The following is a 17,409-nucleotide window of genomic DNA, read 5'->3' on the forward strand; positions in this document are numbered from 1 at the left end:
TAAAATATCATCTAGTGTCAATGAATTGAGGTGTGATGCCATACCTTGTTTTTTTTTTTTTTTTTTTGCTCTGTTCATTGATACAAAGAGTCTGAGTGCAGCTATGTATCTTCTTGACTATGGGGTCATTATGTGATGATGTGAAAATCATGTATTGATCTGTTATAAGGAAATGTTTCCAGCTGTTTTATGGCCAGACCATAAATGCACGTAAATGGTCATCATGATCATTTACATCAAAATCTATACCCCTATGCATTAACGTAATAGGTCATAATTATATCAAGACATGATTTAGAGATATGAAGGCAGTATGACCTTTTGCTTTTCAATTTCAATATAGTTATCAAAATGGGCTGAATGTTCAGCCGCCTCTAGGAAAAAAGGAAGGGGCATTGTGCACTCGACAATATCCACGCTTTTTACAGTGCATGCATTTCTCTGGCAGAATTGTGTTAATCATTAAATGCTGTAATGGGCAAAGACGCAGGTAACCTAGCTAACTAACAAAGGCGCACGGTGGGGAGCATGGTTTTAATTAGAAGTTTAATTTTCTTAAGATATAAATTAAGTTATTAAAATTCTAATTGAAGGAGTTCCCTAGGGATTTCAATGTGACTGTGAAGGAAGCCATCTTTGTTATGAGGTGAGAGGATCTGAATAAGGACAAATACTCATACCTTTTAACTATGCAGTTTGAAAATGCCTTTGTGATGTTAAAAAAGTAAATTGGTTAGAGTTAATGCAATATTTCTTTACTAATTGCTACCTTTGCTCCTATGTGTTCAGCATAAATATAAGTGATACATTCTATTGTAATAATTTCTAATTAATTGAGTCTATGGTACAAATCTGTAATTTAACGCTCTATTCCATTGTAGCACAGTTGTTTGTAGGAGAAAATATTCACATCCAGTGGTTAAGCCCCCACAGTTGTGATACCCAAAAATAATGGTCTTTGAGAGCCTTGATCCTGTGTTCATGGTGCTCCTTGCCAAGACATTATCCATAAAACAGACATGGCAATTAAACAAAGAAGATGATAGCATATCCCACTGAACAATTTCTATATTGATTTATGGCAGAGGGAGGCTATCTTCAGCATTCCAGATGTTATGGACCACATGTCTCCAGCTGTTTTGAAGGAATTATGTCTGTAATAGCATTATGGAAGATGTAGTCCATGACATATAGCGTGATGAAGGTCCCCCCCCACCCCTAATTTATTCATAGTTTTATTTTGCATACCATTTAATGTATGATCTCCACAATACTTCAAAAGAGGGTAAACAATCCATCCTAGAAAAATTTCCTCCACTATAGATAGCCATTGCCTTGAAGTGCTTCCAGGCGGCAGGCACTACTGATGTTGCATTATTCATCCTTAAAATGGATTTCTTGTATTTAAAAATAGGAAGTGTTGTGTCATATAGCAAAATATTCTCAAATTCAAAAATGTGTGGGGTTTTAAAAAGTTATGTGAGGGTATCCATGATCCTCTGACAGTAAGGTTTAATGAGCAAGTAGTTACACCATAAATGTGACAGGGAACCCACCTCCTCCACACACCTCGAGCAATTGAGGGAAATAAAAAGGAAGACTCTGTTTACAGATTCAAGAGTGCTATACCAAGAAGATAGTCATACATAATTAAACTCCTGGTACATAGAGCTTTTTGGACTCTTATGATGGGGGATAAGAATTTTAGTCTTCACATCATCTGTAATGGTCCTATCCAGAATCATTTCCCAACTTCATTTGAATGGGAGAAGGTTCCATTATTGCACCTTCTACCAGGAACTGCTAGAGTCAAGACAGAACCTTACCAACACCCTCAACCCTCATGCACAGACTGTCAAACTGAGTTCTTATGAGCTAATTTCCTGTGAGGGAGGTAGACATAAATGTGTCTTTGCATGTAACAAAAGTGTATCATCATGGATAGGATACTAGCACCAGTCAGGTCCAAGAGTGGCCTCATACATCAAGTCCCAGAATTTATCTAAAGGGAAGAAAGTCTCCCATTCCTGCAAAGGGTATGCTGTTAAGTGGAAGTCCACCAGCTAGAAGGCTATTACCTGTGACCGAAGAGAGCTCCCCAGATTGGACATAAGTGAGCATTTCTCTGTATCATGAACCAGACTCTGAGAGTCTGTGCAAGTAGGGAAAGGGGACAAAATAATGTGGATGATAATTATGCTTCTTCTGGATTAATAAGGTCAAATATATTCTCTTGTTAGCATATAGAAAAGGTACACACTTTCTTTTAGAGTTACAATAAATCTATACTGATTATTTTAATTTGATAACATTATATTACGCATTTGTTATTTATATATTTTATCAGATTACCTTTTACTATTGTTTTTAAGGGTTATTCAAGAAATGTGAGCATTTATAACATTTAAAATTAAAAATGACCAATAAAAATCTTTAAAAAAGTAAAAATGTATCTGTTTTATAGACTTAAAAAATACACTTGCCATAACCCAGAATAACTCTGTTTACCATGAACACATTAAAGATATTTTATACACTTTAAAATACGAGTATCCATCTACCTATCCATCTTATTCATAAATCCCAACCATGTATTATGGCAATATAATGACACTCAAGGTGTTGGTGAGATATTATTTTTAAACTTTGATTGCATTTTTGGAAATTACATTTTCAAAAATATTATCAGACTCCTTACAGAGACCTCAAATCAGAGTACATGACTATTCTTGTCACATCAATGTGACTGTTGTTTTATTGTTATTATTATTATTATTATTATTATTAGTGATGTACCGAACTGTTCGCCGGCGAATAGTTCCCGGCGAACTTAGCGTTTTCGCGTTCGCCACGGCGGGCGGACACATGCGCGGTTCGATCCGCCCCCTATTCGTCATCATTGAGGAAACTTTGACCCTGTGCCTCTCGGTCAGCAGACACATTCCAGCCAATCAGCAGCACTCCCTCCATCCACACCCTCCAACCTCCCACCCAGCATCCATTTTCGATTCATTTTGAAGCTGCATGCTTAGTGAGAGGAGGGAAAGTTTAGCTGCTGCTGATTAGATAGGGAAATTGATAGCTAGGCTAGGGTATTCAGTGTCCACTACAATCCTGAAGGACTCATCTGATCTCTGCTGTAAGGACAGCACCCCAAAAAGCCCTTTTTAGGGCTAGAACATCAGGCTGCTTTTTTTTTCTTTTTTTTTCTGTGTAATGTAATTGCAGGTGCCTGCCTGCCAGCTTCTGTGTGAGGCTCACAGTGGATACTGCGCCCACTTGCCCAGTGCCACCACTCATATCTGTTTTTACAATAGCTTAAGCTTTAGATTTAAAAAAATATATATTTTTTCACTGTAACAGAAGAGCAGTTGCCTGCCTGCCATCTTCTGTGTCAGGCTGGATGCTGTGCCCATTTGCACAGTCAGTGCCACCACTCATATCTGTTGTGACAATAGCTTAAGCTTTAGATTTAAAAAAAATATATATTTTTTTCACTGTAATAGAAGAGCAGTTGCCTGCCTGCCATTTTCTGTGTCAGGCTGGATGCTGTGCCCATTTGCACAGTCAGTGCCACCACTCATATCTGTTGTGACAATAGCTTAAGCTTTAGATTTAAAAAAATATATATTTTTTTCCACTGTAATAGAAGAGCAGTTAGTTGTCTGCAAGCGTCTGGGTGTCAGACCTCCTTCAGCGTGTGCTCTGCAGACCTGTGCCAGCGTACATCCAGTGCACATTGCCAATCATATCTGGTGTCTCTATAGTGTTCTTTTACAAAGAAAAAAGGTTTCCAGTGTAAGCTAATAGCAGCCAGTCAGTGTCCTTCAAGCGGCTCTGTCAGGCCTACAGTGTGTGCTCTCCAGAACTGTTCCAGTGCACATTGCCAATCATATCTGGTATCTCTATAGCGTGCTTTTACAAATAAAAAAGGTTTCCAGTGTAAGCTAATAGCAGCCAGTCAGTGTCCTTCAAGCGGCTCTGTCAGGCCTACAGTGTGTGCTCTCCAGAACGGCTCCAGTGCACATTGCCAATCATATCTGGTATTTTTATAGCGTGCTTTTACAAAGAAAAAAGGTTTCCAGTGTAAGCTAATAGCAGCCAGTCAGTGTCCTTCAAGCGGCTCTGTCAGGCCTACAGTGTGTGCTCTCCAGAACTGTTCCAGTGCACATTGCCAATCATATCTGGTGTCTCTATAGCGTGCTTTTACAAAGAAAAAAGGTTTCCAGTGTAAGCTAATAGCAGCCAGTCAGTGTCCTTCAAGCGGCTCTGTCAGGCCTACAGTGTGTGCTCTGCAGAACTGTTCCAGTGCACATTGCCAATCATATCTGGTGTCGCTATAGTGTGCTTTTACAAATAAAAAAGGTTTCCAGTGTAAGCTAATAGCAGCCAGTCAGTGTCCTTCAAGCGGCTCTATCAGGCCTACAGTGTGTGCTCTCCAGAACTGTTCCAGTGCACATTGCCAATCATATCTGGTGTCTCTATAGTGTGCTTTTACAAACAAAAAAGTTTTCTGTTGTAAGCTAATAACAGCCAGTCAGTGTCCTTCAAGCGGCTGTGTCAGGCCTTCCTTCAGCGTGTGCCCTACACAACCCTGCCAGCATACTTTGACAGTTGCCACTCATATCTGGTGTCTCTGTAGCGTGCTTTTGCAAAGAAAAAAGGTTTCCAATGTAAGCTAAAAGCAGCCAGTCAGTGTCCTTCAAGCGGCTCTGTCAGTCCTTTCTTCAGCGTGTGCTCTCCAGAACTGTTACAGTGCACATTGCCACTCATATCTGGTGTCTCTATAGCGTGCTTTTACAAAGAAAAAAGGTTTCCAGTGTAAGCTAATAGCAGCCAGGCAGTGTCCTTCAAGCGGCTCTGTCAGGCCTACAGTGTGTGCTCTGCAGAACTGTTCCAGTGCACATTGCCAATCATATCTGGTGTCTCTATAGTGTGCTTTTACAAAGAAAAAAGGTTTCCAGTGTAAGCTTATAGCAGCCAGTCAGTGTCCTTCAAGCGGCTCTATCAGGCCTACAGTGTGTGCTCTGCAGAACTGTTCCAGTGCACATTGCCAATCATATCTGTTGTCTCTATAGTGTGCTTTTACAAAGAAAAAAGGTTTCCAGTGTAAGCTAAAAGCAGCCAGTCAGTGTCCTTCAAGCGGCTCTGTCAGGCCTACAGTGTGTGCTCTCCAGAATGTTCCAGTGCACATTGCCAATCTGGTGTCTCTATAGCGTGCTTTTACAAAGAAAAAAGGTTTCCAGTGTAAGCTAATAGCAGCCAGTCAGTGTCCTTCAAGCGGCTCTGTCAGGCCTACAGTGTGTGCTCTCCAGAACTGTTCCAGTGCACATTGCCAATCATATCTGGTATCTCTATAGCGTGCTTTTACAAACAAAAAAGGTTTCCAGTGTAAGCTAATAGCAGCCAGTCAGTGTCCTTCAATCGGCTCTGTCAGGCCTACAGTGTGTGCTCTCCAGAACTGTTCCAGTGCACATTGCCAATCATATCTGGTGTCTCTATAGTGTGCTTTTACAAAGAAAAAAGGTTTCCAGTGTAAGATAATAGCAGCCAGTCAGTGTCCTTCAAGCGGCTCTGTCAGGCCTACAGTGTGTGCTCTCCAGAACTGTTCCAGTGCACATTGCCAATCATATCTGGTATCTCTATAGTGTGCTTTTACAAACAAAAAAGGTTTCCAGTGTAAGCTAATAGCAGCCAGTCAGTGTCCTTCAAGCGGCTCTGTCAGGCCTACAGTGTGTGCTCTCCAGAACTGTTCCAGTGCACATTGCCAATCATATCTGGTGTTTCTATAGTGTGCTTTTACAAAGTAAAAAGGTTTCCAGTGTAAGCTAATAGCAGACAGTCAGTATCCTTCAAGCGGCTCTGTCAGGCCTACAGTGTGTGCTCTGCACACCGGTGCCAGTGCACATTGCCACTCATATCTGGTCTCACAGTAGCTTGCACACATAGTACCACTATTCCCCAAAAAAATGACAGGCAGAGGCAGGCCACCCCGCAGGGGCCGTCGTGGTCGTGGTGCTGTGTTTCCCTTTTGCCCTAGAATAATGCCCAATTTTCAGAAGCCACGTACCCTGAACTTGAAAAGTTCTGAGGACATAGTTTACTGGCTAACACGGGACACCCAATCTTCTACAGCCTCCGCTCGGAACCTTGACGCACCATCCTCCTCCAGCTTAGCTTCAGGCACCTCTCAAGATACCACTCACCCGCCTGCCGCCAACACCAAAACTAGCACCACAGCTGCTTTACTTGGTATGTCAGAGGAGTTATTCACACATCCGTTTGAAGAAATGAGTGATGCGCACCATTATTGCCAGAGGATGTAGATAACAGGGATATGTCTCAGGCAGGCAGCATTAAACACATGGAGGTACGGTGTGATGATGATGATGTTGTACCCGCTGCTGCTTCCTTTTCTGAGTTATCAGATACAAGTGAAGCGGTTGATGATGACGATGCGTCCATGAATGTTACGTGGGTGCCCGCTCGGCAAGAAGAAGAACAGGGCGAAAGTTCAGATGGGGAGACCGAGAGGAGGAGGAGACGAGTTGGAAGCAGGGGGGGTCGTCGCAAGGAGCTAGTGGCACAGTCAGACAGCATGCATCGGCACCCGGGGTCAGCCCGACAGCACGCCAATCAACGCATGCTGTGTCCACCACCAGAATGCCGTCATTGCAGAGCTAAGCAGTGTGGAATTTTTTTTGTGTGTCTGCCTCTGACAACAGCGATGCCATTTGCAACCTGTGCCAAAGGAAACTGAGTCGTGGGAGGTCCAACACCCACCTAGGTACAACTGCTTTGCGTAGGCACATGATCTCACATCACAAATGCCTATGGGATCAACACACGAGTACAAGCAGCACACCTACTCTAAGCCGCCATCCTCCTCCTGGTCCAGCATCTTCAGCCACGTCAACCACTGCTGTCCTCCTTGTCCCCTCTCAACCATCCGCCACTCCATCTCCTGCCTTCAGCAGTTCCCACTCATCTGCCCACAGTCATGTGTCTGTCAAGGACATGTTTGAGCGTAAGAAGCCAATGTCACCAAGTCACCCCCTTGCCCAGCGTCTGACAGCTGGCTTGTCCGAACTATTAGCCCGCCAGCTTTTAACATACAATCTGGTGGAGTCTGAGGCGTTAAAAAAATTTGTAGCTATTGGGACACCGCAGTGGAAGGTACCCGGACGGAATTTCTTTTCACAAAAGGCAATCCCCAACCTGTACTCGATTGTGCAAAAGGAAGTCATGGCATGTCTGGCACACAGTGTTGGGGCAAGGGTCCATCTGACCACTGATATCTGGTCTGCAAAGCATGGTCAGGGCAGGTATATCACCTACACTGCGCATTGGGTAAACCTGCTGACGGCTGACAAGCATGGAATGCGTGACATTGCAGAGGAGTTGGTGACACCGCCACGACTTGCAGGCAGTCCTGCTGCCACCTCCTCTACTCCTCCTACTCCATCCTCTTCCATAACCTCCTCGGCTGAGTCCTCTTGTGCTGCTGCGTCTTGCTCCATATCAACGGCACCCCCCAGCTCCCCAGGTACTATTCCACATCCCGGATACGGCAGTGTCACGCCGTCTTGGGTTCGACTTGCTTGAAAGCAGAGAGTCACACCGGACAAGCACTCCTGTCCGCCCTGAACGCACAGGTGGAAAAGTGGCTGACTCCGCAGCAACTGGATATCGGCAAAGTGGTGTGTGACAACGGAAAAAATTTGATAGCGGCATTGAAGTTGGGCAAGTTGACACATGTGCCGTGCATGGCACACGTGTGTAATCTGATCGTACAACGCTTTGTGCATAAGTACACAGGCTTACAGGACGTCCTGAAGCAGGCCAGGAAGGTGTGTGGCCATTTCAGGCGTTCCTACACGGCCATGGCTCACTTTGCCGATATCCAGCGGCGAAACAACATGCCAGTGAGGCGCTTGATTTGCGACAGCCCTACACGTTGGAATTCAACACTCCTAATGTTCGACCGCCTGCTCCAACAAGAAAAAGCTGTTAATGAATATTTGTATGACCGGGGTGCTAGGACAGCCTCTGGGGAGCTGGGAATTTTTTTGCCACGTTACTGGACGCTCATGCGCAATGCCTGTAGGCTCATGCGTCCTTTTGAGGAGGTGACAAACCTAGTCAGTCGCACCGAAGGCACCATCAGCGACATCATACCATTTGTTTTCTTCCTGGAGCATGCCCTGCGAAGAGTGCTGGATCAGGCCGTAGATGAGCGTGAAGAGGAAGAGGAAGAGTTGTGGTCACCTTCACCACCAGAAACAGCCTTATCAGCATCGCTTGCTGGACCTGCGGCAACGCTGGAAGAGGATTGTGAGGAAGAGGAGTCAGAGGAGGAATGTGGCTTTGAGGAGGAGGAGGAGCAAGACCAAACACAACAGGCATCCCAGGGTGCTCGTTGTCACCTATCTGGTACCCGTGTTGTTGTACGTGGCTGGGGGGAAGAACATGCCTTCAATGACATCAGTGAGGAGGAGGAACGGGAAATGAGTAGCTCGGCATCCAACCTTGTGCAAATGGGGTCTTTTATGCTGTCCTGCCTGTTGAGGGACCCTCGTATAAAAAGGCTGAAGGAGAACGACCTGTACTGGGTGTCCACGCTACTAGACCCCCCCCCAAGCAGAAAGTGGCGGAAATGTTACCGAATTACAACAAGTCGGAAAGGATGCAACATTTGCAAAATAAATTAAAAAGTATGCTTTACACAGCGTATAAGGGTGATGTCACAGCACAACGGGAGTCTAACAGGGGGAGAGGTGGAAGTCATCCTCCTCCTCCCACGACCACGCCGGCAAGGACAGGACGCTTTAAAGATGTGTTGTTGATGGAGGACATGCGGACCTTTTTAAGTCCTACGCATCGCCACAGCCCTTCGGGATCCACCCTCAGAGAGCGACTCGACCGACAGGTAGCAGACTACCTCGCCTTAACTGCAGATATCGACACTCTGAGGAGCGATGAACCCCTTGACTACTGGGTGTGCAGGCTTGACTTGTGGCCTGAGCTATCCCAATTTGCGATAGAACTTCTGGCCTGCCCCGCTTCAAGTGTCCTGTCAGAAAGGACCTTCAGCGCAGCAGGAGGTATTGTCACTGAGAAGAGAAGTCGCCTAGGTCAAAAAAGTCTAGATTACCTCACCTTTATTAAGATGAATGAGGGATGGATCCCGAAGGGACTGACACTGGGCGATACATTCGATTAAAAAAGGCCTGATGAGATGAGCTGCCTTGGGCTAAAAATGGTCCACACGCTGCTGTATTTTAGCTCTGAATGACGTTTGACTTGCGTGACTTATCCGCCACCAACTAGGGTTCAAGCCACCATGTTTTTCGGCACTTTCTGCCTGTGAAACAAACATCAATTTTTCTGGCCGCTGCTACAGCAGCGGCTGCAACAATACCACATTTTTCAGGCATGTGTACATGCCTAATTTTTAGGCCCACTGGTGCAGCACTGTGGCTTCAAAAACCAAACCCCAAAAAAATCCTCCAAGATGGCATCAATATACCAGTGGTCTAAGCATCTTCCCTCCTTGGCCTAAAAAGGGGAGGTGATTCCATAATTAAAAATCGCTGCCATATACACGTCCACTGATAGGAGACGCGGAAGGTATCAAGGAACCAGAGCAGCTTTAATGAGCAGCTTGAACGGTGTCCCAATAGCTTGCATTTAAAAACCAAAAAACATTTTTCACTGTTATAGATTGAATAGCAGTTAGTTATCTCCAAGCGTCTGTGTGTCAGGCCTGCCCTGTGTGTCAGGCAAGCTACTGTATCAAAACAGTACAGTAGTGATACCGAGAGATGAGAGATGGACACAGGTTTCTTCAGGAAGGAAGAGATTCTTTATTCGATTCAACGACCGGGACTCAGAGGGACTAATGTCACCAAAAAACAGCAAAGTCTGAGTCCTGATCATACAGTGTAGGTCCCTTATATAGGCATGTAGCTCCTCCCATAATCAGTTCAACCTACACATACTCTTATCTAATCAAGCGAATAGAGACTAAAATCCTGTTTGACCACATGGCTTGCCCAGCACAATGGAGGAGGGGAAATACTCGTATATCCTGTATTCCTACTTATGCTCCTTACACTACTGATTGTATCTTAGCTACGTGTAACTGACTTAACTGGTACATCAGCCTATGCAAGTGCACATACCACGTGGCAATCTTGTCCTAGTAAATTTATTTTTACTGAGATTCCACCACATTCCCCCCTTTGATGCTTCTGATATTTCACAATTCCAGATGCATCACTTAACCATAGTTTGCTTACACCTCAGGTTGCTATGAACCAGACCAGACTTTGCGACTCCCTAACGACATGAATCCCTCAACATTCCTCTTCCTGTACTAGTTCTCCCTGATTTAGAGCCTCATACCTATATATAGCCATTATCTGTGCAGCAGCCTTTCTCTCTGCTATATTCTCTATAATGCTCTGCACAGACCTAACTACCAAAGGAATCAGACATGGTAGGAGAAGGCACAGCATCAAAATTAGCATGACTCCACCTACCAATGCCTTAAGTCCTCCAAACTGCTCATACCAATTACCAAACCAACTACTTGGATTATACCCTTTCCATATCTGGGTAGGCACATGCGCTAGTTTAACCATATGGCTAGTAAGCTCAGCTATTGCTTGCCCTTCATCATCTATTTGAAGACAACAATTGCTTAGGTTAAACTTCCCACATACATTTCCCTCTACTGCCAATAGGTAATCCAAGGCTAATCTATTTTGGTAAACGGCTGTCCTCATCCTAGTATTATGTTTCGCTAGGAGATTGAGCGCTTGTGATGTCTCATTGGTAATTATCTCAACCACTGCCTGTAACCTTATAATGCGGTTGAGCATATATATTGGGGTTCTATATCCGAAAGTACCATCTTCTGCCCAAGTGGCTGGCCCATAATAATCTATGATACGCTGGGGAGGCCATTCATTATCTTCCCAGGTACCTATCTCTAGGGGTCCCCTTTTCTTCCTATGATTCACATCATATACTTTAACTCCCAAAGTCTCTCCTGTTTCAATAGGCAACAAGAAGAAGGATGGTTTGAGCATACCTAACACACATGCCCCTTCCCAGTCCTGTGGTAACTCCGAATAGGCCTTCTTACCACAGATCCAGTACAAATTTGCTGGGGCTTTCCAACTAGATGTGATAGATAGATCAAACCACACGTCCTTTTAATTGGCATAACTTGCAAACGGGTTAGGTGGTTCTGAGACATTTGAAGCCGACCACCAGGTTGTATTCTTTGTAGTATCATCATAAGCTTTTTGCCCTAGACAAGTTAGTTCTCCTACAGATGTGTTCAACATTATTTATTTTCTTGCTATGCAAACATAACCTATAATGGAGGTCTTTAATCGCCACTCAGATTTACCTCTAACACTCATTTGATAATCGGCTTGAGAAGATGTTATCTGTTCAATTGTCTCAGAACCAGAATACATTACCTCCTTTGCTTCCCAGGGCCATTGGTCTCCCATATTAGTACCTCCACACACATAGCAGTTGGTCACATTAAGACTACCAGCAATACTCTCGGTTAGATCAATAAACAGGTTCTTAGCATTATGGGGGATCTTATTTTCTACACTCATCTCTTCATAAAAAGAATGGAAAACCTGATGAGTTTGGGATGCTACGGTATCGGTCTCTATCCCTATAAATAATATTGTCCCAGGATCCAAACCCGTCCCATATATCTGGAACCCAAATAAGTTTCCGAACCTATCTATAAACTGTTCAGGATTATTAATAAGTATATGGGTTACACTCCATACTACTGGGACAGATATACTTATCGTTAGACCCATACGTTCTCTCCCACTTAAGATCCCCGCATACATTCCACGGTTTTCTACCACCTGATATCGCCTTACATGCATCAAATAGCAGAACACCCGAAGAATGTACGGTTTCTAATACTGTTTTATTTATTAGGGTCCCCTGTGAGTCTCCATTCCGGAGGGTCAACCAAATTGTACGGGGTTGATACTCTGGATTAAAGCACTTAGGTTCGCCTACTCCTAAATGGCATACACTATACTCTATACCTAAGTATCTACACCTTGATACATATCCTTTACATTCATATTGTGAATGCCAAATTAGGGTCTGGGAAATATGATTACCTGTTATAGTAGTCTTAATGCAAACCTCACAGCTAGGTGTGTCGGTACCTCTACCTTCCTGAATAATAAAAAACATAAAAATACACATTATCAAGAGCACTTCTTTCGACGTCTTCATCCTCAGTCTTCGTCCGTGCGATGGCACCTCAGCTTCCAGGATGTAAGGGCTGCAAGGAATGGAGTTCTGCAGGTCCTCTCTTCCCTTCACAGAGGTCCCTTCGAGACACCGTGGCTATGTCACGTGGGTGAGTGGTCTGGCTTTATTATGGCCGACAAAACACTCACTTACTGATCTCTTTAAACACACTTGTAATCCCAATATCTCCTCGTTACTCCGACTGAGTCATGCGCTTTAACTGGATCTTGCAGGGATTCTCTGGATCTGGTGTAGCTTGCCAAGAATCTACTGCTGCTGGTTTAACCCTGGAGTGATGAATCCACGGAGTCACTTCAGCCACCTTTATTGCTGTAGGGGTAGACAAAAGAACAACATAAGGACCCCTCCACTTAGGCCCTAACGGTATACTGTTCCACTCTTTAATCCACACTTGATCTCCTGGATGATAGCTATGAACAGGGGGATAAATATTCACAGGTAATCTATCTTGTACCCATTTCTGTACCTCCTCCATAGTTTTACCCAACTCTACAACCTGCTGCCGGGTAATTCCTTCTCCCAACTGACTCAAATCCCCCCTTAAGTTACCAAGTACGGGAGGTGGACGCCCATACATGATTTCAAAAGGTGAGAGACCCATCCTTCTGGTAGGTGTACTACGAATACGTAACAGAGCTATAGGCAAAAGAACATTCCACTTAAGTTGAGTTTCTTGACACATCTTTGCCAATTGGTTCTTAATAGTTCTGTTCATCCTTTCCACTTTCCCAGAACTCTGAGGTCTATATGCCGTATGAAGCTTCCACTTAATACCAAGCATATGAGTCAGTTGTTGTAGGCACTGGTGAACAAAGGCTGGACCATTATCCGATCCTATAGAACATGGTAGTCCATATCGGGGTATTATTTCTCACAACAGGAATCGCACAACTTCTCCTGCTTTCTCTGTACTAGTGGGACATGCTTCTACCCAACCTGAGTAGGTACACACAACTACTAGTAGGTAGCGATGTCCGCTGGATTTAGGCATTACCGTATAGTCTATTTGAAGATTGGACATAGGGAGTCCCCCCATATACTGGACTCCCGGTGGTTTCACTGGTCCTTGCTTTGCGTTATTCTTAGCACATATTACACATCTTCGTACAATGGCTTGAGTCAATTTGGACAATCTTGGTATGTAGAAATGTTTTCTGAGAGATTCTTCCATACTATCTCTTCCAGAATGTGTCCCGTTGTGATAGTTCTGGACAATTTCTACAGCTAGTGATGCTGGAATGACTATTCTTCCATCTCCTAACTGATACCATTTGTTCTCCAGGTATTTCACAACTTCTGTCTTTAACCACTCTTCTTCTTGAGCTGTATAAACTGGAGTCCATTGAGACAGTGGAGTCGGTATAAGTGCAGCTATATGTTCCACATATTCCTGTCTTCCTGATTCAGTGGCATGCTTAGCTGCATTATCTGCCATCCGATTTCCTTTGGTTACGTCACCATCTCCTTTCAGATGCGCCCGACAATGTATAATACCAACTTCTTTCGGTTCCCACACGGCTTCCAGTAGTTGCAATATTTCAGCTGCGTACTTAATTTCTTTACCCTCTGAATTCAATAGTCCTCTTTCTTTATACAAAGCTCCATGGGCATGAGTGGTTAAAAACGCATACTTGGAGTCCGTGTAGATGTTCACTCTTAAACCTTCTGCCAACTGTAACGCTCGTGTTAGTGCAATTAATTCTGCCTTCTGTGCCGATGTTCCTTTTGACAATGGCCGAGCTTCTATCACCTTGTCTATGGTAGTCACTGCATAGCCTGCATAGCGAATCCCTTCTTTCACATAACTACTGCCGTCCGTATAATACTGGACATCAGGGTTCTGGATAGGAAAATCACGAAGGTCCGGTCTACTTGAGAACACTCCATCCATCACCTCCAGGCAATCATGTTGACTCTCAGTAGGTTGTGGCAAAAGGGTAGCTGGATTCAAGGTATTAACAGTCTCTAAATGCACTCTTGGGTTTTCACACAACATAGCTTGATACTTAGTCATGCGGCTATTACTAAACCAATGATTGCCTTTATAGTCTAGCAACATTTGTACTGCGTGCGGGACTCGCACGTAGAGTTCCTGACCCAGAGTGAGCTTATCAGCTTCGGCTACCAGCAGGGCGGCGGCAGCTACAGCTCTTAGACAAGGTGGAAGACCACTGGCCACTGCATCCAGTTGTTTGGACATATATGCAACAGGTCTTTGCCATGATCCCAAGTACTGTGTCAATACTCCCACAGCCATTCTTCTTTGCTCGTGTACATATAAGTAGAATGGACGTGTATGATCAGGTAGACCTAATGCTGGGGCACTCATCAAAGCCTTCTTCACATCTTCAAATGCCTTTTGCTGTTCAGGGGTCCACAGGAAGGGATCGTGTTCTGTACCTTTTATAGCTGCATAAAGAGGTTTCGCCAATATCGCATAACTGGGAATCCATATCCTACAGAAGCCTGCTGCCCCCAAGAATTCCCGCACTTGTCTTCTATTCTTGGGTATTGGTATTTGGCATACAGCTTCTTTTCTCTCTGGCCCCATTATCCTTTGACCTTCAGAGATATGGAATCCCAGATACTTGACAGTTGGCTGACACAACTGAGCTTTCTTCCTGGACACCTTGTATCCTGCCTTCCAGAGAATGTGTAGTAGATCATGTGTTGCTTGCTGACATATTTCTCTTGTAACTGCCGCTATCAACAAATCATCTACATATTGCAATAGTACACACTCTCCTGGGATGGACTTGAAATCCAGTAAGTCTTGACTTAAAGCTGATCCAAATAGGGTGGGTGAATTTTTAAACCCTTGGGGCAGTCTTGTCCAAGTCATCTGGCGTTTCGAGCCCGTTACAGCATTTTCCCATTGGAATGCGAAGATACACTGGCTTTCCGCAGCAATTCGAAGGCAAAAGAAGGCATCTTTGAGATCTAAGACAGTGAAATAGGTAGCCCCGCCCGGAATTAAAGCAAGCAGGTTATATGGATTGGGCACAACTGGGTGTATACTTACGACCGCATCATTGACTGCTCTCAAGTCCTGCACAGGGCGATACTCATCTGTACCGGGCTTTTGAACAGGCAACAATGGGGTGTTCCAGGGGGAAGTACAGAATTTTAGGATACCATACCGTATGAACTTATCCAAATACGATTGTATATTCTTCTTGGCCTTTTGTGGGATTTGGTATTGCCTTAAGCTCACTGGATTGACCCCAAGTTTAAGTTCGATTCGAATTGGTGGGATATTGCGAGCAAGTTCTGGTGGGTTGTTCTCTGCCCACACTCCTGGTATATTAAACAAGGATTCATCACTCTTAGGGTTTTGGCTAGTCAACACTGTATAAAATCGCCACTCTTCTTCCTTTGGTACAGATATTGTCATTATACCTGAAGGTCCATTGAACTTTAAAGATGTTGTTCCATTTGGTAGAAACGTTATCTGCGCTTGTAGTTTTGACAACAAATCACGTCCTAACAGTTGGACTGGACATTCAGGCATATAAAGGAATTGATGTTTTACTACGTGGCCTCCCAATGTACAGAGTCGACTTTTAAGAACCGGTTTAGCAGCACTCCTTCCAGTTGCTCCTATTACGGTGATAGTTCTTCCGGATGGAGGAGCAACTAGGTCAGTCACCACCGAATGTTCAGCACCAGTATCGATCATGAACGCACTCCTTTTTCCCCCTATTGATACATCGACCATAGGCTCCGCTCGGCCAAGCGGGATGGAGCCCGGTCGGTATCAATAGTCCTCCATGACCGTGTCAGCCAATCCTACAAAGTCCCTATCTTCTCTATCGCGGGATCTCTGCGCTGCTGGATAATACCTGTCTTCTCTAACACTTCCTCTATTGCTACCATTATTCCCTCCAGGACCTCCTCTACCTCTCGCTCTGCCTCTATAATTACCATATCCTGCCCTAGGTCTGTCTCTCTCATACTGTTCCCTTCGCGGACACTCACTTCTCCAATGCCCTTCTTCCCTACAGTATGCGCACTGATTTCTACTCAGGGGTTCCCCATTCCACTTACTATCGCCTCTATCTGTTCCCCTATATACTTCCTTTTCCCTTCTATCTACGCCTGTGATTGCTACCGCTAGCATATCTGCCTTTCTACGCATCTTGCGCTCTTCCTCTTTCTTTGTCTCTGTTTCCCTGTTCATGTACACTTTATTCGCTACCTCCATTAGTTGTGTTATGGACATCCCTACAAACCCTTCTAACTTTTGTAGCTTGCGCTTTATATTTCTCCGTAGGCTTGGCTGACAAAGGCAGAGTTAACCATCCGGGAATTCTCAGGGGCCTCCGGATTAAAGGGGGTATACAAGCGGTATGCCTCCAATAATCGGTCATAAAAGACACTGGGCGATTCATCACATTTCTGCAATACCTCAGCCGTCTTAGACATGTTAATCGCCTTCTTTCCTCCAGCTTTCATGCCAGCAATAATAGCGTCCCTGTATGCTTTTAAATGGGCCATATCTGCGCCATTGATATTCCATTCCGGATCAGTGTTTGGATAATGTGCTGCGGCCCATGCTGCCGGATTGGCCTGATTTTGTGTACGGGCCACTTCTTCCAGCGCTTTAATTGCCGCTTGATTTATCCTTGTCCTTTCCTCGTTATTAAACAATGTCATAAGCAGTTGCTGGCAATCAGCCCAAGTGGGATTATGTGTCTGGACTATGGAGGTAAACAAATCCGTCATGGCTTGAGGCTTTTCAGTGTATGAGGAGTTATGGGTCTTCCAATTAAATAGATCAGTAGTTGTGAAGGGAACATAAACGAATACTGGATCAGCATATTGTATCTGGCCGTCACCGTTAATGTGTGTCGGGCCAGGTGTCAGTCGAAGTGGCATTTGATAATGTCGGGGTTGTAGGGTACCGGTCAATTGTCGGGTTAGTATGGGGCTTCATTAAGGAACGTCAGTTAGGGGTTCCGGTCGAGGGGTAGTAAGACAAGGGGATGGGGACGCTTTACTGAGGGGGAGGTTGGTGAGTAAAATACTCCGGGCCGGGCTAGGAGGAGCCTGACCAGGAACTAGAAATGGCGCCAA

Source organism: Pelobates fuscus, chromosome 3 (assembly GCF_036172605.1).
Source record: "Pelobates fuscus isolate aPelFus1 chromosome 3, aPelFus1.pri, whole genome shotgun sequence".
Taxonomy (NCBI): domain Eukaryota; kingdom Metazoa; phylum Chordata; class Amphibia; order Anura; family Pelobatidae; genus Pelobates; species Pelobates fuscus.